The following is a 24,574-nucleotide window of genomic DNA, read 5'->3' as shown; positions in this document are numbered from 1 at the left end:
AAATAAGGACATCACAGAGTGCAGGCAATAAGATGTGGTCTACGATAGTAATGACATCACAGAGTGCAGGCATCACAGAATCACTACTCTATTGCTACTAGTAAGGAAGGTGCTAATCACTACTCTATTACTACTAGTAAGGAAGGTGCTAATCACTACTCTATTACTACTAGAAAAGGATGATGCTAATCACTACTCTATTACTACTAGTAAGGATGGTGTTAATCACTACTCTATGAGTACTAGTAAGGAAGGAGCTAATCACTACTCTATTACTACTAGTAAGGAAGGTACTAATCACTACTCTATTGCTACTAGTAAGGAAGGTGCTAATCACTACTCTATTACTACTAGTGAGGAAGTACAAGTAAGGAAGGAGCTATTCACTACTCTATTACTACTAGTAAGGAAGGTGCTAATCACTACTCTATTGCTACTAGTAAGGAAGATGCTGATCACTACTCTATTACTACTAGTAAGGAAGGTGCTAATCACTACTCTATTGCTACTAGTAAGTAAGGTGCTAATCACTACTCTATTGCTACTAGTAAGGAAGGTGCTAATCACTACTCTATTAATACTAGTAAGGATGGTGCTAATCACTACTCTATTGATACTAGTAAGTAAGGTGCTAATTACTACTCTATTACTACTAGTAAGGATGGTGCTAATCACTACTCTATGACTACTAGTAAGGAAGGAGCTAATAACTATATTACTACTAGTAAGGATGGTGCTAATCACTACTTTATTACTACTAGTAAGGAAGGTACTAATCACTACCCTATTGCTACTAGTAAGGAAGGTGCGAATCACTACTCTATTACTACTAGTAAGGAAGGTACTAATCACTACTCTATTGCTAGTAGTAAGGAAGGTGCTAATCACTACTCTATTACTACTAGTGAGGAAGGTACTAATCACTACTCTATTACTACTAGTAAGGAAGGTGCCAATCACTACTCTATTACTACTAGTAAGGAAGGAGCTAATCACTACTCTATTACTACTAGTAAGGAAGGAGCTAATCACTACTCTATTACTACTAGTAAGGAAGGTGCTAATCACTACTCTATTACTACTAGTAAGGAAGGTGCCAATCACTACTCTATTACTACTAGTAATGAAGGTGCCAATCACTACTCTATTCCTACTAGTAAGGAAGGTGCCAATCACTACTCTATTAATACTAGTAAGGAAGGAGCTAATCACTACTCTATTACTACTAGTAAGGAAGGTGCTAATCACTACTCTATTACTACTAGTAAGGAAGGTGCCAATCACTACTCTATTACTACTAGTAAGGAAGGTGCTAATCACTACTCTATTACTACTAGTAAGGAAGGAGCTAATCACTACTCTATTACTACTAGTAAGGAAGGTGCCAATCACTACTCTATTACTACTAGTAAGGAAGGTGCCAATCACTACTCTATTACTACTAGTAATGAAGGTGCCAATCACTACTCTATTCCTACTAGTAAGGAAGGTGCCAATCACTACTCTATTAATACTAGTAAGGAAGGAGCTAATCACTACTCTATTACTACTAGTAAGGAAGGTGCTAATCACTACTCTATTACTACTAGTAAGGAATGTGCTAATCACTACTCTATTACTACTAGTAAGAAAGGTGTTAATCACTACTCTGTTGCTACTAGTAAGGAAGGTGTTAATCACTACTCTATTGCTACTAGTAAGGAAGGTGCCAATCACTAATTCTATTACTACTAGTAAGGAAGGAGCTAATCACTACTCTATTACTACTAGTAAGGAAGGTGCCAATCACTACTCTATTACTACTAGTAATGAAGGTGCCAATCACTACTCTATTCCTACTAGTAAGGAAGGTGCCAATCACTACTCTATTAATACTAGTAAGGAAGGAGCTAATCACTACTCTATTACTACTAGTGAGGAAGGTGCTAATCACTACTCTATTACTACTAGTAAGGAATGTGCTAATCACTACTCTATTACTACTAGTAAGAAAGGTGTTAATCACTACTCTGTTGCTACTAGTAAGGAAGGTGTTAATCACTACTCTATTGCTACTAGTAAGGAAGGTGCCAATCACTAATTCTATTACTACTAGTAAGGAAGGAGCTAATCACTACTCTATTACTACTAGTAAGGAAGGTGCTAATCACTACTCTATTACTACTAGTAAGGAAGGAGCTAATCACTACTCTATGACTACTAGTAAGGAAGGAGCTAATCACTACTCTATGACTACTAGTAAGGCAGGTGCCAATCACTAACTCTATTACTACTAGTAAGGAAGGAGCTAATAACTACTCTATTACTACTAGTAAGGAAGGTGCTAATCACTACTCTATGACTACTAGTAAGGAAGGAGCTAATCACTACTCTATGACTACTAGTAAGGAAGGATCTAATCACTACTTTATTACTACTAGTAAGGAAGGAGCTAATCACTACTCTATGACTACAAGTAAGGAAGGAGCTAATCACTACTCTATTACTACAAGTAAGGAAGGTGCTAATCACTACTCTATTACTACTAGTAAGGAAGGTGCTAATCACTACTCTATTACTACTAGTAAGGAAGCTGCTAATCACTACTCTTTTACTACTAGTAAGGAAGGTGCTAATCACTACTCTATTACTACTAGTAAGGAAGGTGCTAATCACTACTCTAATACTACTAGTAAGGAAGTTGCTAATCACTACTCTATTACTACTAGTAAGGAAGGAGCTAATCACTACTCTATTACTACTAGTAAGGAAGGTGCTAATCACTACTCTTGCTACTAGTAAGGAAGGTGCTAATCACTACTCTATTACTACTAGTAAGGAAGGTGCTAATCACTACTCTATTACTACTAGTAAGGAAGGTGCTAATCACTACTCTATTACTACTAGTAAGGAAGGTGCTAATCACTACTCTATTACTACTAGTAAGGAATAAGGAAGGAGCTAATCACTACTCTATGACTACTAGTAAGGAATAAGGAAGGAGCTAATCACTACTCTATGACTACTAGTAAGGAATAAGGAAGGAGCTAATCACTACTCTATGACTACTAGTAAGGAATAAGGAAGGAGCTAATCACTACTCTATGACTACTAGTAAGGAAGGATCTAATCACTACTTTATTACTACTAGTAAGGAAGGAGCTAATCACTACTCTTTGACTACAAGTAAGGAAGGAGCTAATCACTACTCTATTACTACTAGTAAGGAAGCTGCTAATCACTAATCTATTACTACTAGTAAGGAAGGTGCTAATCACTACTCTATTACTACTAGTAAGGAAGGTGCTAATCACTACTCTATTACTACTAGTAAGGAAGGAGCTAATCACTACTCTATTACTTCTAGTAAGGAAGGTGCCAATCACTTCTCTATTACTACTAGTAATAAAGGTGCCAAACACTACTCTATTACTGCTAGTAAGGAAGGAGCTAATCACTACTCTATTACTAGTAGTAAGGAAGGTGCTTATCACTACTCTATTACTACTAGTAAGGAAGGAGCTAATCACTACTCTATTACTACTAGTGAGGAAGGTGCTAATCACTAACTCTATTACTACTAGTAAGGAAGGTGCTAATCACTACTCTATTACTACCAGTAAGGAAGGAGCTAATCACTACTCTATTACTACGAGTAAGGAAGGTGCTAATCACTACTCTATTACTACTAGTAAGGAAGGAGCTAATCACTACTCTATTACTACTAGTAAGGCAGGTGCCAATCACTAACTCTATTACTACTAGTAAGGAAGGAGCTAATAACTACTCTATTACTACTAGAAAGGAAGGTGCTAATCACTACTCTATGACTACTAGTAAGGAAGGAGCTAATCACTGCTCTTTTACTACTAGTAAGGAAGGTGCTAATCACTACTCTATTACTACTAGTAAGGCAGGTGCTAATCACTACTCTATTACTACTAGTAAGGAAGGAGCTAATAACTACTCTATTACTACTAGTAAGGAAGGTGCTAATCACTACTCTATGACTACTAGTAAGGAAGGATCTAATCACTACTCTATTACTACTAGTATGGAAGGTGCTAATCACTACTCTATTACTACTAGTAAGGAAGGTGCTAATCACTACTCTATTACTACTAGTGAGGAAGGTGCTGATCACTACTCTATTACTACTAGTAAGGAAGGTGCTAATCACTACTCTATTACTACTAGTAAGGAAGGTGCTAATCACTACTCTATTACTACTAGTAAGGAAGGTGCTAATCACTACTCTATTACTACTAGTAAGAAAGGTGCTAATCACTACTTTATTACTACTAGTAAGGAAGGTGCTAATCACTACTCTATTACTACTAGTAAGGAAGGTGCTAATCAATAACTCTATTACTACTAGTAAGGAAGGTGCTAATCACGGGATGCAGTTAAAATCCCGGCAGTCGGGATCCTGGCGTTCAGAATCCCGACAGCCGAAATCCCAACACTTTCTCCCTCCGTGGGTGTCCACGACACCCCTGGAGGGAGAATAAATTAGCGTGCCGAGCGCAGCGAGCCCGCAAGGGGAGGCGATCCACGTCCCCCCTTGTCGGCATTTTGGCGCTCAGGATTCCAGCGTCGGAATTTTGAACGCCGGGATCCCGACCGCCGGGATTTCATACTGAATCCGCTAATCACTACTCTGTTGCTACTAGTAAGGAATGGATAAATCATTGACCTTTTCTGTAGCTTACAGTAATGAAGGAGTTAGTCTATGAGCTTTTAAGTATTTTCTAGTGAGGAAGGGGTTATTCATGGTACTATTGTTCTTGTAACAAAGGGGTCAATCACTGATCTTTTTGTTTGCTTCTAGTAAGGAAGGGGTTAATTGCTGATCTGTTGGGTGGCTTGTAGTAAGGAAGGGGTTAATCACTGATCTGTTGGGCAGCTTGTAGTAAGGAAGGGGTAGCTGGTAGTAAAGAAGGGGTTAATCGCTGATCTGTTAGGTAGCTGGTAGTAAGGTAGGGGTTAATCACTGATCTGTTGGGTAGCTGGTAGTAAGGAAGGGGTTAATCGCTGATCTGTTGGGTAGCTGGTAGTAAGGAAGGGGTTAATTGCTGATCTGTTGGGTAGCTTGTAGTAAGGAAGTGGTTAATCACTGATCTGTTGGGTAGCTGGTAGTAAGGAAAGGGTTAATCGCTGATCTGTTGGGTAGCTGGTAGTAAGGAAGGGGTTAATTGCTGATCTGTTGGGTAGCTGGTAGTAAGGTAGGGGTTAATCACTGATCTGTTGGGTAGCTGGTAGTAAGGAAGGGGTTAATCGCTGATCTGTTGGGTAGCTGGTAGTAAGGACGGGCTTAATCGCTGATCTGTTGGGTAGCTTGTAGTAAGGAAGGGGTTAATCGCTGATCTGTTGGGTAGCTGGTAGTAAGGAAGGGGTTAATCGCTGATCTGTTGGGTAGCTGGTAGTAAGGAAGGGGTTAATCGCTGATCTGATGGGTAGCTGGTAGTAAGGAATGGGTTAATCGCTGATCTGTTGGGTAGCTTGTAGTAAGGAAGGGGTTAATCGCTGATCTGTTGGGTAGCTGGTAGTAAGGAATGGGTTAATCGCTGATCTGCTGGGTAGCTGGTAGTAAGGAATGGGTTAATCGCTGATCTGTTGGGTAGCTGGTAGTAAGGAAGGGGTTAATCGCTGATCTGATGGGTAGCTTGTAGTAAGGAAGGGGTTAATCGCTGATCTGTTGGGTAGCTGGTAGTAAGGAAGGGGTTAATCGCTGATCTGTTGGGTAGCTTGTAGTAAGGAAGGGGTTAATCGCTGATCTGTTGGGTAGCTGGTAGTAAGGAATGGGTTAATCGCTGATCTGCTGGGTAGCTGGTAGTAAGGAATGGGTTAATCGCTGATCTGTTGGGTAGCTGGTAGTAAGGAAGGGGTTAATCGCTGATCTGATGGGTAGCTTGTAGTAAGGAAGGGGTTAATCGCTGATCTGTTGGGTAGCTGGTAGTAAGGAAGGGGTTAATCGCTGATCTGTTGGGTAGCTTGTAGTAAGGAAGGGGTTAATCGCTGATCTGTTGGGTAGCTGGTAGTAAGGAAGGGGTTAATCGCTGATCTGTTGGGTAGCTTGTAGTCAGGAAGGGGTTAATCGCTGATCTGTTGGGCAGCTGGTAGTAAGGAAGGGGTTAGTCGCTGATCTGTTGGGTAGCTGGTAGTAAGGAAGGGGTTAATCGCTGATCTGTTGGGTAGATGGTAGTAAGGAAGGGGTTAATCGCTGATCTGATGGGTAGCTGGTAGTAAGGAAGGGGTTAATCGCTGATCTGTTGGGTAGCTTGTAGTAAGGAAGGGGTTAATCGCTGATCTGTTGGGTAGCTGGTAGTAAGGAAGGGGTTAATCGCTGATCTGTTGGGTGGCTGGTAGTAAGGAAGGGGTTAATCGCTGATCTGTTGGGTGGCTGGTAGTAAGGAAGGGGTTAATCGCTGATCTGTTGGGTAGCTGGTAGTAAGGAAGGGGTTAATCGCTGATCTGTTGGGTAGATGGTAGTAAGGAAGGGGTTAATCGCTGATCTGATGGGTAGCTGGTAGTAAGGAAGGGGTTAATCGCTGATCTAATGGGTAGCTTGTAGTAAGTAAGGGGTTAATCGCTGATCTGTTGGGTAGCTGGTAGTAAGGAAGGGGTTAATCGCTGATCTGCTGGTAGCTTGTAGTCAGGAAGGGGTTAATCGCTGATCTGCTGAGTAGCTGGTAGTAAGGAAGGGGTTAATCGCTGATCTGTTGGGTAGCTTGTAGTAAGGAAGGGGTTAATCGCTGATCTGCTGGGTAGCTGGTAGTAAGGAATGGGTTAATCGCTGATCTGTTGGGTAGCTTGTAGTAAGGAAGGGGTTAATCGCTGATCTGTTGGGTAGCTGGTAGTAAGGAAGGGGTTAATCGCTGATCTGATGGGTAGCTTGTAGTAAGGAAGGGGTTAATCGCTGATCTGTTGGGCAGCTTGTAGTAAGGAAGGGGTTAATCGCTGATCTGTTGGGTAGCTGGTAGTAAGGAAGGGGTTAATCGCTGATCTGCTGGTAGCTTGTAGTCAGGAAGGGGTTAATCGCTGATCTGCTGGGTAGCTGGTAGTAAGGAATGGGTTAATCGCTGATCTGTTGGGTAGCTGGTAGTAAGGAAGGGGTTAATCGCTGATCTGATGGGTAGCTTGTAGTAAGGAAGGGGTTAATCGCTGATCTGTTGGGTAGCTGGTAGTAAGGAAGGGGTTAATCGCTGATCTGTTGGGTAGCTGGTAGTAAGGAATGGGTTAATCGCTGATCTGTTGGGTAGCTTGTAGTAAGGAAGGGGTTAATCGCTGATCTGTTGGGTAGCTGGTAGTAAGGAAGGGGTTAATCGCTGATCTGATGGGTAGCTTGTAGTAAGGAAGGGGTTAATCGCTGATCTGTTGGGCAGCTTGTAGTAAGGAAGGGGTTAATCGCTGATCTGTTGGGTAGCTGGTAGTAAGGAAGGGGTTAATCGCTGATCTGCTGGTAGCTTGTAGTCAGGAAGGGGTTAATCGCTGATCTGTTGGGCAGCTTGTAGTAAGGAAGGGGTTAATCGCTGATCTGTTGGGTAGCTGGTAGTAAGGAAGGGGTTAATCGCTGATCTGCTGGTAGCTTGTAGTCAGGAAGGGGTTAATCGCTGATCTGTTGGGCAGCTGGTAGTAAGGAAGGGGTTAGTCGCTGATCTGTTGGGTAGCTTGTAGTAAGGAAGGGGTTAATCGCTGATCTGATGGGTGGCTGGTAGTAAGGAAGGGGTTAATCGCTGATCTGATGGGTAGCTGGTAGTAAGGAAGGGGTTAATCGCTGATCTGATGGGTAGCTGGTAGTAAGGAAGGGGTTAATCGCTGATCTGATGGGTAGCTGGTAGTAAGGAAGGGGTTAATCGCTGATCTGATGGGTAGCTTGTAGTAAGGAAGGGGTCTAATACGTGGCATTAAACAGATTTTCTAGCAGGAAAGGGTTAATCCCGCTGGGAAGGCGTTTCCCACCATAGCCTTGCTCCTGACCCGCTTGGCCTTGTAGTATTATAATTCTCTTCCTCCATGAACATCCATCACCCTATAGTAATGAATCATGTGTCTGGCACATACAGTATATTACCCGTACATGGGGTGGACATCAGCCAAAAATCATTTCCATACATAATGATTCATCTGCTGAGTGATATCATGGCCATACATTAGGGTATTACACTCACACAGATCGCTGCAAGGACGTCCACCCAACTTATAGTCACCTATGCAGCATAGGGCCACGGCACCGAAAGCTCCGCCTCCCCTCAATATACATATATATATATATATATACATATATATATATATATATATATACATAAAAACATGTTGGCCTAGAAAAATGACAGAATACTTCTTGCTGTCACCTCCACAGACCGGACAAAGCGGGTGGGTTGAAACTTGATCCCATACCCTCAGCACCTCATCACCATCTTCAGCCCACTGTAAGTGCTGTGTAATATGTAAGCACTGTAACTACTGGTAATTATAATAATAATAATAATCACATAAAGTCACTTGTAAACATTATTCTTCATTCAGATTCTCCTCTACAGGCCTCTGATCCCAGAACCTCCTCTACAGGCCTCTGATCCCAGAACCTCCTCTAGAGGCCTCTGATCCCAGAACCTCCTCTACAGGCCTCTGATCCCAGAACCTCCTCTACAGGCCTCTGATCCCAGAACCTCCTCTACAGGCCTCTTTTCCCAGAACCTCCTCTACAGGCCTCTGATCCCAGAACCTCCTCTACAGGCCTCTGATCCCAGAACCTCCTCTACAGGCCTCTGATCCCAGAACCTCCTCTACAGGCCTGTGATCCCAGAACCTCCTCTAGAGGCCTCTGATCCCAGATCCTCCGCTACAGGCCTCTGATCCCAGAACCTCCTCTAGAGGCCTCTGATCCCAGAACCTCCTCTACAGGCCTCTGATCCCAGAACCTCCTCTAGAGGCCTCTGATCCCAGAACCTCCTCTACAGGCCTCTGATCCCAGAACCTCCTCTACAGGCCTCTGATCCCAGAACCTCCTCTACAGGCCTCTGATCCCAGAACCTCCTCTACAGGCCTCTTTTCCCAGAACCTCCTCTACAGGCCTCTGATCCCAGAACCTCCTCTACAGGCCTCTGATCCCAGAAGCTCCTTTACAGGCCTCTGATCCCAGAACCTCCTCTACAGGCCTCTTTTCCCAGAACCTCCTCTACAGGCCTCTTTTCCCAGAACGTCCTCCACAGGCCTCTGATCCCAGAACCTCCTCTACTGGCCTCTGATCCCAGAACCTCCTCTACAGGCCTCTGATCCCAGAACCTCCTCTACAGGCCTCTTATCCCAGAACCTCCTCTACAGGCTTCTTATCCCAGAACCTCCTCTACAGGCCTCTTTTCCCAGAACCTCCTCTACAGGCCTCTTTTCCCAGAACCTCCTCCACAGGCCTCTGATCCCAGAACCTCCTCCACAATCCTCTGATCCCAGAACCTCCTCTACAGGCCTCTGATCCCAGAACCTCCTCCACAGGCCTCTGATCCCAGAACCTCCTCTACAGGCCTCTGATCCCAGAACCTCCTCTACAGGCCTCTGATCCCAGAACCTCCTCTACAGGCCTCTTATCCCAGAACCTCCTCTACAGGCCTCTAATCCCAGAACCTCCTCTACAGGCCTCTGATCCCAGAACCTCCTCTACAGGCCTCTGATCCCAGAACCTCCTCTACAGGCCTCTTATCCCAGAACCTCCTCTACAGGCCTCTGATCCCAGAACCTCCCCTACAGGCCTCTCATCCCAGAACCTCCTCTACAGGCTTCTTATCCCAGAACCTCCTCTACAGGCCTCTGATCCCAGAACCTCCTCTACAGGCCTCTGATCCCATAACCTCCTCTACAGGCTTCTTATCCCAGAACCTCCTCTACAGGCCTCTGATCCCAAATCCTACTCTACAGGCCTCTGTTCCTAGATCCTCCTCTACAGGCCTCTGATCCCAGAACCTCCTTTACAGGCCTCTGATCCCAGAACATCCTCTACAGGCCTCTGATCCCAGAACCTCCTCTACAGGCCTCTGATCCCAGAACCTCCTCTACAGGCCTCTGATCCCAGAACCTCCTCTACAGGCCTCTGATAACAGAACCTCCTCTACAGGCCTCTTATCCCAGAACCTCCTCTACAGGCCTCTGATCCCAGAACCTCCTCTACAGGCCTCTTATCCCAGAACCTCCTCTACAGGCCTCTGATCCCAGAACCTCCTCTACAGGCCTCTGATCCCAGAACCTCCTCTACAGGCCTCTGATCCCAGAAACTCCCCTACAGGCCTCTCATCCCAGAAACTCCTCTACAGGCTTCTTATCCCAGAACCTCCTCTACAGACCTCTGATCCCAGAACCTCCTCTACAGGCCTCTGATCCCAGAACCTCCTCTACAGGCCTCTGATCCCAGAACCTCCCCTACAGGCCTCTGATCCCAGAACCTCCTCTACAGGCATCTTATCCCAGAACCTCCTCTACAGGCCTCTGATCCCAGAACCTCCTCTACAGGCCTCTGATCCCAGAACCTCCTCTACAGGCCTCTGATCCCAGAACCTCCTCCACAGGCCTCTGTTCCCAGAACCTCATCTACAGTCCTCTGATCCCCGATCCTCCTCTACAGGCCACTGATCCCAGAACCTCCTCTACAGGCCTCTTATCCCAGAACCTCCTCTACAGGCCTCTAATCCCAGAACCTCCTCTACAGGCCTCTGATCCCAGAACCTCCTCTACAGGCCTCTGATCCCAGAACCTCCTCTACAGGCCTCTTATCCCAGAACCTCCTCTACAGGCCTCTGATCCCAGAACCTCCCCTACAGGCCTCTCATCCCAGAACCTCCTCTACAGGCTTCTTATCCCAGAACCTCCTCTACAGGCCTCTGATCCCAGAACCTCCTCTACAGGCCTCTGATCCCAGAACCTCCTCTACAGGCTTCTTATCCCAGAACCTCCTCTACAGGCCTCTGATCCCAAATCCTACTCTACAGGCCTCTGTTCCTAGATCCTCCTCTACAGGCCTCTGATCCCAGAACCTCCTTTACAGGCCTCTGATCCCAGAACCTCCTCTACAGGCCTCTGATCCCAGAACATCCTCTACAGGCCTCTGATCCCAGAACCTCCTCTACAGGCCTCTGATCCCAGAACCTCCTCTACAGGCCTCTGATCCCAGAACCTCCTCTACAGGCCTCTTATCCCAGAACCTCCTCTACAGGCCTCTGATCCCAGAACCTCCTCTACAGGCCTCTGATCCCAGAACCTCCTCTACAGGCCTCTGATCCCAGAACCTCCTCTACAGGCCTCTTATCCCAGAAACTCCTCTACAGGCCTCTGATCCCAGAAACTCCCCTACAGGCCTCTCATCCCAGAACCTCCTCTACAGGCTTCTTATCCCAGAACCTCCTCTACAGGCCTCTGATCCCAGAACCTCCTCTATAGGCCTCTGATCCCAGAACCTCCTCTACAGGCTTCTTATCCCAGAACCTCCTCTACAGGCCTCTTATCCCAAATCCTACTCTACAGGCCTCTGTTCCTAGATCCTCCTCTACAGGCCTCTGATCCCAGAACCTCCTTTACAGGCTTCTGATCCCAGAACCTCCTCTACAGGCCTCTGATCCCAGAACATCCTCTACAGGCCTCTGATCCCAGAACCTCCTCTACAGGCCTCTGATCCCAGAACCTCCTCTACAGGCCTCTGATCCCAGAACCTCCTCTACAGGCCTCTGATCCCAGAACCTCCCCTACAGGCCTCTGATCCCAGAACCTCCTCTACAGGCATCTTATCCCAGAACCTCCTCTACAGGCCTCTGATCCCAGAACCTCCTCTACAGGCCTCTGATCCCACAACCTCCTCTACAGGCTTCTTATCCCAGAACCTCCTCTACAGGCCTCTGATCCCAGAACCTCCTCTACAGACCTCTGCACGCGGCATTACCAAAGTCTCAGCATCCCGAGTGCTCAGCCGTTTGGGTAGATGCAGGGGGCCTGTTCTGTACATTTTACCAAACGCTTTTTTTTTACTTCAGTATTCTTTATTAAATTTTTCGTATAAAATATTATTACATACATGAACACATATTACATTGTACAACAATAATGATGTGATTAGCTTTCCTGGCATACTACATTCTTTATTGATGTACAGTATCTTTCCCTTATTTTGGCTAGTGTTTTTCACTTTCTGGAATGTATGGTTTTCACAATAATTTGGATAACAGATATTTGGATACGGGATATTTAACCTATACCAAACATCTTTTAAATACAAGACTTCTAGATAGCTTATAAGTGGACATAAAGTATATTTCCTCAACTTGACAGGTATAAAAGACCAAACTTGTCTAGTGTATATCAATGAAGTATCTTATATTATTATATTTGTCTAATTAATATATATACAGGGTGTTCAATTAGTCTCTCCTCACTATATTAATTGGTTACATAATTATTTCTATGAAACAGTGCAGCCCGGTCATGTTACATACACGTGTCCTACACAAACACAGAACATGTAGTACACGCGGCTACCAATGCAGGAGTACGCGCTCAGGCGTTAACAGCTCTGCTTCCTGTGCCACGTTGTGTGTATGTGTATATATATGGTACTTGGTACTTGGCATGCGATCAGATGCGATGGGCCCCGTTTTTTTTCATCGGGTCGGGATGCGATCGACCCGATTTTTACATAGGAACCAATGTTAAATGGTCCCTGAGACCCCATTTTTAATTGTATACCCACCCTGATGCCCCCCCCCTTGTTAACGCCACGATCAACGCCAACCCGAAGCGTGGCAAGCGCAGCGGTACGCGTCCTCCGACCTTTTCATACCCCCACTATCCACGTCAGCGTGGAGTTGATTGTGGCGAGCGGACGCGGAATATGAGCCCGAAGCGTGGCGAACGAAGCGCGCCCCACGACGGGACGCGGAATACATGTTAAGTAATCTGCGTCCCCTCGCGGGGCTCGCTGCGCTCGTCACACTATATAACATCAACTCCACGCCGACGTGGATGGTGGGGGTGTCGGAGGACGTGTACCACCTCCGCTCGCCACGCTTTGGGTTGGCGTTGATCGTGGCGTTAGCAATTGGGGGGCATTTGACATAGTAATTACCCATCAGAATGGGTATACAATTAAAAATGGGGTCTGGGGGGCATTCACATTGGATCCTATGTAATAATCGTGTCGATCGCATCCGATCCGATGAAAAAATCGGGCGCCCAGATATTACATAAATACCATATATACATATACACACCATTACAGAGAGAAAGAGCGAGGATGTGTGAGCTTGGGATCCTCGATGTGAGCGTCACGCCGACCTGGCGTCTGCCCGCTCTGCCTGCCTGGGCATCACACCACATCTCTGGCTTTATCCAACCTTTTATGGAGTTTTACAGTGTGACTACCAGCAGCTCCTGTCAGATGTTCCGACCCCCCCCCCCCCCCCCTGCTATACACACACACAGGCTCCTCGCCCCCACACACACACACAGGCTCCTCGCCCCCACACACACACACAGGCTCCTCGCCCCCACACACACACACAGGCTCCTCGCCCCCACACACACACACAGGCTCCTCGCCCCCCCACACACACACACAGGCTCCTCGCCCAGTTCTTACACACAGAAAACACATCCAGTTCCGGTGTGGCAATAGGTCAACACAAAATGTTGACATGCAAAATGTCAACATTGATCAAAGGTCGGCATGAAAAAGGTAGACACATGAAAGGCAGACATTTTACCGTCCACGTGGATGTTAAAAGTGTAAAAAAAAATTAAAAAAAAAAAACTCATGTCAACCTTTTCATGTGTCGACCTTTTGATTGCAAAGTGTTAAAAGTGTAAAATAAAACTCATGTCAACCTTTTCATGTGTCGACCTTTTGATTGCATTGATATTTCGTCAATGTCAACATTTTGCATGTCGACCTATTGACAGTCACCCTAGGCATATTGTATGTCTTGCTACCTGCAGGAGTGAAGGGACATGAGACATGAGAACACCCCTTTTCCAGCACGGGGTCCAACCTGAATCTTAGAAGGGTCAGACCCCAATCACATGGCAGGCGTGCCCCGACATACTGGTGGTAGACCCCTTTCAGTTTGCACTCGTGTGCCGGCGCCTTGAGATGACATCATCATTTAGTTTGTCACAGATGACATCATCTCCAAGCGCCAGTGGTCCGGCTCTCTATATATATTTGGCGTGAGTCGATGCATCATTCACACCGCGGGCTAACCGGGTCTGATTCCGGTAGGTACCTGGGTCAGTCTCTAGGGTAACTGTGCCCAGAGGCTGGGTTGCCATGGCAACAACCCAGATAATGGAAGAACTAGCTGATGTGGGTGTGGATCAAAGGGTGGACATTGTCTCAGTCGACAGTCAAGGTGAACATCAGCTGTTGTCATGGCTTCGCTCGCCATGCTTTGGGTATGGTGCCACGTTACGTGGTAAACAAAGGTCGACATTCGTTTTCAGTCTTTTCTTTTCTTTCTTTGGACTATGGGCCGCGGGGACTAGGATTGGGAACAGTAAAGCGAGCCATGTGAGGGTCCCCGCTACACTAACTGGGGGTCCATGTCGACCGGCGGTGACATTGACACCAAGTATTTTAAAAATTCTGTTGATTTTTTTCATGTGTCGACATTTTGCTATATTGAAATATTTTCAATATCGACCTTGTGCCTGTCGATCTGTTGACATTGTCGGCCCTTTGATCCAGCATGCGGTCACGACAGTCAATAGGTCAACCACTAATGGTTGGCAGGCAAAAGGTTAACACATGTCGACATATCTCAACATTGGCACCCCCCAGTCCTATTGACTGTCGACCTTTGACCCACACCAAAAATATACATATATATCAGTTACCATGGAAAATAACGGTCATGTCAGCGTCTGTACGCAGCCACACTTGAATTGCTCCGTTGAGCGCTATCCAGTGGCTGTTGCCATGCACAACATTTGACTCCCCCCATACAGGTGAGGAGCAGCATTATTATATTGGATATGTTGTACGGAGCAGGTTTGTGCACACACAGCAAGTCCTCGTTCAGAGCAGCTGACACTCTAATGAGAGGCCCCGGGCGCACACAGCGCAGTCACAGGGCCAAGGTCACACTGCCGAGATTTACACCTGCTTTATATGCTTTTGTGGCGGTCCCACAAGAGCGCTGCCCCCCACAATAATTCTGCCACGCGATATATGGCATACATTTACACACGCAGCAATCACATCACTCAGGGAGCGGATCACCGGGATAAATCTCCCACATATCTAAAATAAAAATCTCAGCTGCCGGCCACTAATCAGATGCTATTAGCAGTATATTAGGTGAGTACATCCAGCCTGGCAGGTCATATAATGATGCATCCGGCCCGGGATGGGGGGTCTTATGTAAGGTGTTCCATGTGCGGCTGCGGCCTGTCCCTCCGGATGTAACGGCTATTTATCACATGCACACATAATACACACATGTGCCTCACACAGACACACGTAATACACATATGTGCCTCACACAGACACACGTAATACACATATGTGCCTCACACAGACACACATAATACACACATGTGCCTCACACAGACACACGTAATACACACATGTGCCTCACACAGACACACGTAATACACACATGTGCCTCACACAGACACACGAAATACACATATGTGCCTCACACAGACACACGTAATACACACATGTGCCTCACACAGACACACGAAATACACATATGTGCCTCACACAGACAAACGTAATACACATATGTGCCTCACACAGACACACGTAATACACACATGTGCCTCACACAGACACACGTAATACACATATGTGCCTCACACGTAATACACACATGTGCCTCACATAGACACACGAAATACACACATGTGCCTCACACAGACACACATAATACACATATGTGCCTCACACAGACACACGTAATACACATATGTGCCTCACACAGACACACGTAATACACATATGTGCCTCACACAGACACACAAAATACACATATGTGCCTCACACAGACACACGTAATACACATATGTGCCTCACACAGACACACGTAATACACACATGTGCCTCACACAGACACACGTAATACACATATGTGCCTCACACGTAATACACACATGTGCCTCACACAGACACACGAAATACACACATGTGCCTCACACAGACACACATAATACACATATGTGCCTCACACAGACACACGTAATACACATATGTGCCTCACACAGACACACGTAATACACATATGTGCCTCACACAGACACACAAAATACACATATGTGCCTCACACAGACACACGTAATACACATATGTGCCTCACACAGACACACATAATACACATATGTGCCTCACACAGACACACGAAATACACATATGTGCCTCACACAGACACACATAATACACATATGTGCCTCACACAGACACACACGTAATACACATATGTGCCTCACACGTAATACACATATGTGCCCCAAACAGAAACATGTAATACACATATGTGCCTCACACAGACACACATAATACACACATGTGCCTCACACAGACACACATAATACACATATGTGCCTCACACAGACACACGTAATACACATATGTGCCTCACACAGACACACGTAATACACATATGTGCCTCACACAGACACACATAATACACACATGTGCCTCACACAGACACACATAATACAAACATGTGCTTCACACAGACACACGTAATACACATATGTGCCTCACACAGACACGTAATACACATATGTGCCTCACACCGACACATAATACACACATGTGCCTCACACAGTCACACGTAATACACATATGTGCCTCACACAGACACACGTAATACACACATGTGCCTCACACAGACACACGTAATACACATATGTGCCTTACACAGACACACGTAATACACACATGTGCCTCACACAGTCACACGTAATACACATATGTGCCTCACACAGACACACGTAATACACACATGTGCCTCACACAGACACACGTAATACACATATGTGCCTTACACAGACACACGTAATACACATATGTGCCTCACACAGACACACGTAATACTCACATGTGCCTCACACAGACACACGTAATACACATATGGGCCTCACACGTAATACACACATGTGCCTCACACAGACACACATAATACATATATGTGCCTCACACAGACACACATAATACACATATGTGCCTCACACAGACACACATAATACACATATGTGCCTCACACAGACACATGTAACAGATAACACATGTGTACCTCACAAAGACACATGTAACAGATAACACACATATGTACCTCACACAGACACATGTAACAGATAACACACATATGTACCTCACATAGACACATGTAATAGATAACACACACATATGTACCTCACACAGACACGTGTAACAGATAACACACAGACACATGTAACAGATAACACACATATGTACCTCACACAGACACACGTAATACACATATGTGCCTCACACCGACACACATAATACACACATGTGCCTCACACAGACACAAGTAATACACATATGTGCCTTACACAGACACACATAATACACATATGTGCCTCACACAGACACATGTAACAGATAACACATATGCACCTCACAAAGACACACATAATACACATATGTTCCTCACACACACACATGTAACAGATAACACACACACATATGTACCTCACACAGACACGTGTGACAGATAACACACACATATGTACCTCACACAAACACGTGTAACAGATAACACACAGACACATGTAACAGATAACACACATATGTACCTCACACAGACACATGTAACAGATAACACACAGACACATGTAACAGATAATACACATATGTACCTCACACAGACACAGGTAAGACACACATGTGGCTCACACAGACACACATAATACACACATGTGCCTCACACAGACACACGTAATACACATATGTGCCTCACACAGACACGTAATACACATATGTGCCTCACACCGACACACATAATACACACATGTGCCTCACACAGACACACGTAATACACATATGTGCCTCACACAGACACACATAATACACACAAGTGCCTCACACAGACACACGTAATACACATATGTGCCTCACACAGACACACATAATACACATATGTGCCTCACACAGACACATGTAACAGATAACACATATGTACCTCACAAAGACACACATAATACACATATGTGCCTCACATACACACATAATACACATATGTACCTCACACAGACACATGTAACAGATAACACACATATGTACCTCACACAGACACATGTAACAGATGACACACATATGTACCTCACATAGACACATGTAACAGATAACACACACATATGTACCTCACACAGACACGTGTGACAGATAACACACACATATGTACCTCACGCAGACACGTGTAACAGATAACACACAGACACATGTAACAGATAACACACATATGTACCTCACACAGACACATGTAACATATAACACACAGACACATGTAACAGATAATACACATATGTACCTCACACAGACACACGTAATACACATATGTGCCTCACACAGACACACGTAATACACATATGTGCCTCACACCGACACACATAATACACACATGTGCCTCACACAGACACAAGTAATACACATATGTGCCTCACAGACACACGTAATACACATATGTGCCTCACACAGACACACGTAATACACACATGTGCCTCACACAGACACAAGTAATACACATATGTGCCTCACAGACACACGTAATACACATATGTACCTCACAAAGACACACATAATACACATTTATGCCTCACATACACATAATACACATATGTACCTCACACAGACACATGTAACAGATAACACACATGTAACAGATAACACACACATATGTACCTCACACAGACACGTGTGACAGATAACACACACATATGTACCTCACACAGACACGTGTGACAGATAACACACACATATGTACCTCACGCAGACACGTGTAACAGATAACACACAGACACATGTAACAGATAACACACATATGTGCCTCACACAGACACATGTAACATATAACACACAGACACATGTAACAGATAATACACATATGTACCTCACACAGACACACGTAATACACATATGTGCCTCACAGACACACGTAATACACATATGTGCCTCACACCGACACACATAATACACACATGTGCCTCACACAGACACAAGTAATACACATATGTGCCTCACAGACACACGTAATACACATATGTGCCTCACACAGACACACGTAATACACACATGTGCCTCACACAGACACAAGTAATACACATATGTGCCTCACAGACACACGTAATACACATATGTACCTCACAAAGACACACATAATACACATTTATGCCTCACATACACATAATACACATATGTACCTCACACAGACACATGTAACAGATAACACACATGTAACAGATAACACACACATATGTACCTCACACAGACACGTGTGACAGATAACACACACATATGTACCTCACACAGACACGTGTAACAGATAACACACAGACACATGTAACAGATAACACACATATGTACCTCACACAGACACATGTAACAGATAACACACAGACACATGTAACAGATAATACACATATGTACCTCACACAGACACACGTAAGACACACATGTGGCTCACACAGACACACGTAATACACATATGTGCCTCACACAGACACACATAATACACACATGTGCCTCACACAGACACACGTAATACACATATGTACCTCACACGGACACACATAATACACACATGTGCCTCACACAGACACACGTAATACACATATGTGCCTCACACAGACACACATAATACACATATGTGCCTCACACAGACACACGTAATACACATATGTGCCTCACACAGGCACACAAAATACACACAAGTGCCTCACACAGACACACGTAATACACATATGTGCCTCACACAGACACACATAATACACATATGTGCCTCACACAGACACACGTAATACACATATGTGCCTCACACAGGCACACAAAATACACACATGTGCTTCACACAGACACACATAATACACACATGTGCCTCACACAGACACACGTAATACACACATGTGCCTCACACAGACACACATAATACACATATGTGCCTCACACAGACACACGTTATACACATATGTGCCTCACACAGGCACACAAAATACACACATGTGCCTCACACAGACACACGTAATACACACATGTGCCTCACACAGACACACATAATACACACATGTGCCTCACACAGACACACATAATACACACATGTGCCTCACACAGACACACATAATACACACATGTGCCTCACACAGACACACATAATACACATATGTGCCTCACACAGACACAAGTAATACACATATGTGCCTCACAGACACACGTAATACACATATGTGCCTCACACAGACACACATAATACACATATGTGCCTCACACAGACACATGTAACAGATAACACATATGTACCTCACAAAGACACACATAATACACATATGTGCCTCACATACACATATGTACCTCACACAGACACATCTAACAGATAACACACATATGTACCTCACACAGACACATGTAACAGATAACACACATATGTACCTCACACACATGTAACAGATAACACACACATATGTACCTCACACAGACACGTGTGACAGATAACACACACATATGTACCTCACACAGACACGTGTAACAGATAACACACAGACACATGTAACAGATAACACACATATGTACCTCACACAGACACATGTAACAGATAACACACAGACACATGTAACAGATAATACACATATGTACCTCACACAGACACACGTAATACACACATGTGCCTCACACAGACACACGTAATACACATATGTACCTCACACGGACACACATAATACACACATGTGCCTCACACAGACACACGTAATACACATATGTGCCTCACACAGACACACATAATACACATATGTGCCTCACACAGACACACGTAATACACATATGTGCCTCACACAGGCACACAAAATACACACATGTGCCTCACACAGACACATGTAATACACACATGTGCCTCACACAGACACACATAATACACACATGTGCCTCACACAGACATACATAATACACACATGTGCCCCACACAGACACACATAATACACAAATGTGCCTCACAAAGACACACGTAATACACATATGTGCCTCACACAGACACATATAATACACATACAGTATGTACCTCACACAGACACACATAATACACATATGTGCCTCACAGACACACATAATACACATATGTGCCTCACACAGACACACGTTATACACATATTTGCCTTGCACATACACACGTAATACACATATGTGCCTCACACAGACACACATAATACACATATGTGCCTCACACAGACACACGTAATACACATATGTGCCTCACACAGAAACACATAATACACACATGTGCCTCTCACAGACACACGTAATAAACATATGTGCCTCACAAAGACACACATAATACACACATGTGCCTCACACAGACACACATAATACACACATGTGCCTCACACAGACACACATAATACACACATGTGCCTCACACAGACACACATAATACACACATGTGCCTCACACAGACACACATAATACACACATGTGCCTCACACAGACACACATAATACACACATGTGCCTCACACAGACACACATAATACACATATGTGCCTCACACACACACATAATACACATATGTACCTCACACAGACACATGTAACAGATAACACATATGTACCACACAAAGACACACATAATACACATATGTGCCTCACACACACAAACATAATACACATATGTACCTCACACAGACACATGTAACAGATAACACACATATGTACCTCACGCAGACACATGTAACAGATAACACACATATGTACCTCACACAGACACATGTAACAGATAACACACATATGTACCTCACACAGACACATGTAACAGATAACACACATATGTACCTCACACAGACACATGTAACAGATAACACACATATGTACCTCACACAGACACATGTAACAGATAACACACATATGTACCTCACACAGACACATGTGACAGATAACACACACATATGTACCTCACACAGACACGTGTAACAGATAACACACAGACACATGTAACAGATAACACACATATGTACCTCACACAGACACATGTAACAGATAACACACATATGTACCTCACACAGACACATGTAACAGATAATACACATATGTACCTCACACAGACACATGTAATACACAGACACATGTAACAGTGTACAGTGTCAGCTGACGTGTACTGGGTGAGCTGGTGCATTATCCTGCTGGAATCAGATATATAAATACTGTATACTGTATGGTTGGTTTTTGGGAAGACACTAGAATGTGACCTTTGGGAACATACATTATTTTGGAATATTACCATTGAACAATATCATATACAGTTTCTCTTTAAACAGTAGGTTAATTTGCAGTACATCATTGTTGTTACAAAGATACCACGCTGAGGGGGTCACATGTTATCCGTGGACTTTGTCCACCTTATGTGATCTTGGGATTTTATATACCCTACGCGTTTCGTCTTAAAAATACTTCATCAGGGACTCCATAAACAGCTACTGACTCGGAAAAAACCCGATTATCATACACAATAGGTCCCCTCTGTCATTTGGGGTGGTGATACCAACTTCTAGATGTGGGTATAGATGGAATACCTCGGAATTGTTCTCATCATTGTCGTCTGTACGAGTATCTGTCACCACCACGGCTGGTCTGCTTCAGTGTGTGTCTAGGGTTACCACCGCACATTAACTACACTGGTTCTGTGGCTGATTAGAACCAGGTGAAATGGAGTCTTAAAGGGGGAGCTGACATTACTGTTATGTGACAGGCAGGTAACTAGCGTATAGAATATGGCAGTGAAGGACACGACGTGAATAATGTGTTAATGTGCTTTGTCGTTACAGGACAGAGGAAGAAGAAGGTGATTCCGCCGCTGGGGACAGAGAAGGGGCTAGGGGGAGTCAGACTGTGTGTTCCGGACAAGCTGTTTGAGGCTCGGGTTGTTGTCACCGCATTGTTTGTGCGCTGGAGAGTCTCACGGCTGACACCTGCCACTTTGCATTGGATTTGGATGGGAAGCAGCGATTGCCGGAATTGGGATAAGACGCAGCCAGACTTTTTATTAATGTCAAACCCAAACAAGCGGAAGAAGACACCCCTGAGTTCCAGCGGGAGCCGGAGCAGTGACTGAGCCTTAATTTACCTTTTCTATGGTTTGTCAGGGAGGTAGGAAGACGATATCTCCAGGGGGGATCGGAGGGAGGAAGACCCATCGCTCCTAATTCACGTATGACGGAGACAGAGACATCTCACTATACACAGTATAAGTATATCTAATGCACAATCTCCGGGGTGGCTGGGAACATGGGGGGACAAATATATCATTATGTAGGGATAATATAGAACAGATCGGACAGAAGGGAACAGCCGATCTTCTCAAGGGTGCAATGCCGGGGTTCTGGTGTATAATACGGTCTGCAGTCAACCCTCCTCCAATACCCCCATTCCCACTTGACTGGCATGGTGGGAGGAATGGGGTGGAGCCTCGGGTAGAGTGGGCAGGGCCTCAGACGGTTTTGTAATTTTAGGCTCCCTGCACATGGCAACTATTTAGGGCCCCTCCCCCCATGAACTATTTAGTGATCACCAGACGTTTTGCACAGTAGGGACACTGCGTCCCATGGACGGGACATCGGGACAGTGTCCAACTAGCGGGACTGTCCCGTTGTAACCGGGTAATGGTTTGGGTGGGCTATGTTCACAACTTAACTCTTTCTCTGTGAGCGATGTGCAAAACATCCACTAACAAAGCAGGCGTCGCTCACATTTGTTGAATAGATTCAAATAAAACACATACCTGACAACTGTCCTGCTTTTCGCGGGAACGTCCTATTTTTTGGGGGATGTTTCCGCATCCGCCAGGCAGTATCCCTTGTCATGCGCACAGCATCTATTCCAGCAGCCTGATGGGCTCCCAGAGCCACTAGCCATGCCCCCCCCAGCAGCGGAAATGGGGGCGTGGCCTTGCAGCATGCGGCCTGTCTCTCATTATGGCCTGTCTCTCACTGCGGCCTGTCTCTCACTGCGGCCTGTCTCTCACTGCTGACTGTCTCTCACTGCTGACTGTCTCTCACTGCTGACTGTCTCTCACTGTGGCCTGTCTCTCACTGCGGCCTGTCTCTCACTGCGGCCTGTCTCTCACTGCTGACTGTCTCTCACTGCTGACTGTCTCTCACTGTGGCCTGTCTCTCACTGCTGACTGTCTCTCACTGTGGCCTGTCTCTCGCTGTGGCCTGTCTCTCACTGCGGCCTGTCTCTCGCTGCAGCCTGTCTCTCACTGCGGACTGTCTCTCACTGCTTACTGTCTCTCACTGTGGCCTGTCTCTCGCTGTGGCCTGTCTCTCGCTGTGGCCTGTCTCTCGCTGCGGCCTGTCTCTCGCTGCGGCCTGTGTCTCGCTGCGGCCTGTCTCTCGCTG

The 24,574-nt window shown here is 45.2% G+C and overlaps 1 long non-coding RNA gene across 2 annotated transcripts in view; it reads left to right on the top strand.

Annotated features, from left to right (window-relative positions):
- Nucleotides 1-23,954, top strand: part of LOC146042206 (uncharacterized) — a 45,964-nt gene extending 22,010 nt beyond the window's left edge. For both annotated transcript variants that reach the window (XR_014463793.1, XR_014463792.1), the window contains exon 3: nt 23,003-23,954. This is a non-coding gene — a long non-coding RNA (uncharacterized LOC146042206). The remainder of the gene's footprint in view (nt 1-23,002) is intronic.
- The last annotated feature ends 620 nt before the right edge of the window (nt 23,955-24,574 follow it).

The sequence above is a fragment of the Crinia signifera genome, chromosome 19 (assembly GCF_055691185.1).
Source record: "Crinia signifera chromosome 19, ASM5569118v1, whole genome shotgun sequence".
NCBI lineage: Eukaryota > Metazoa > Chordata > Amphibia > Anura > Myobatrachidae > Crinia > Crinia signifera.
This window is presented reverse-complemented; position numbering and strand designations above follow the sequence as displayed.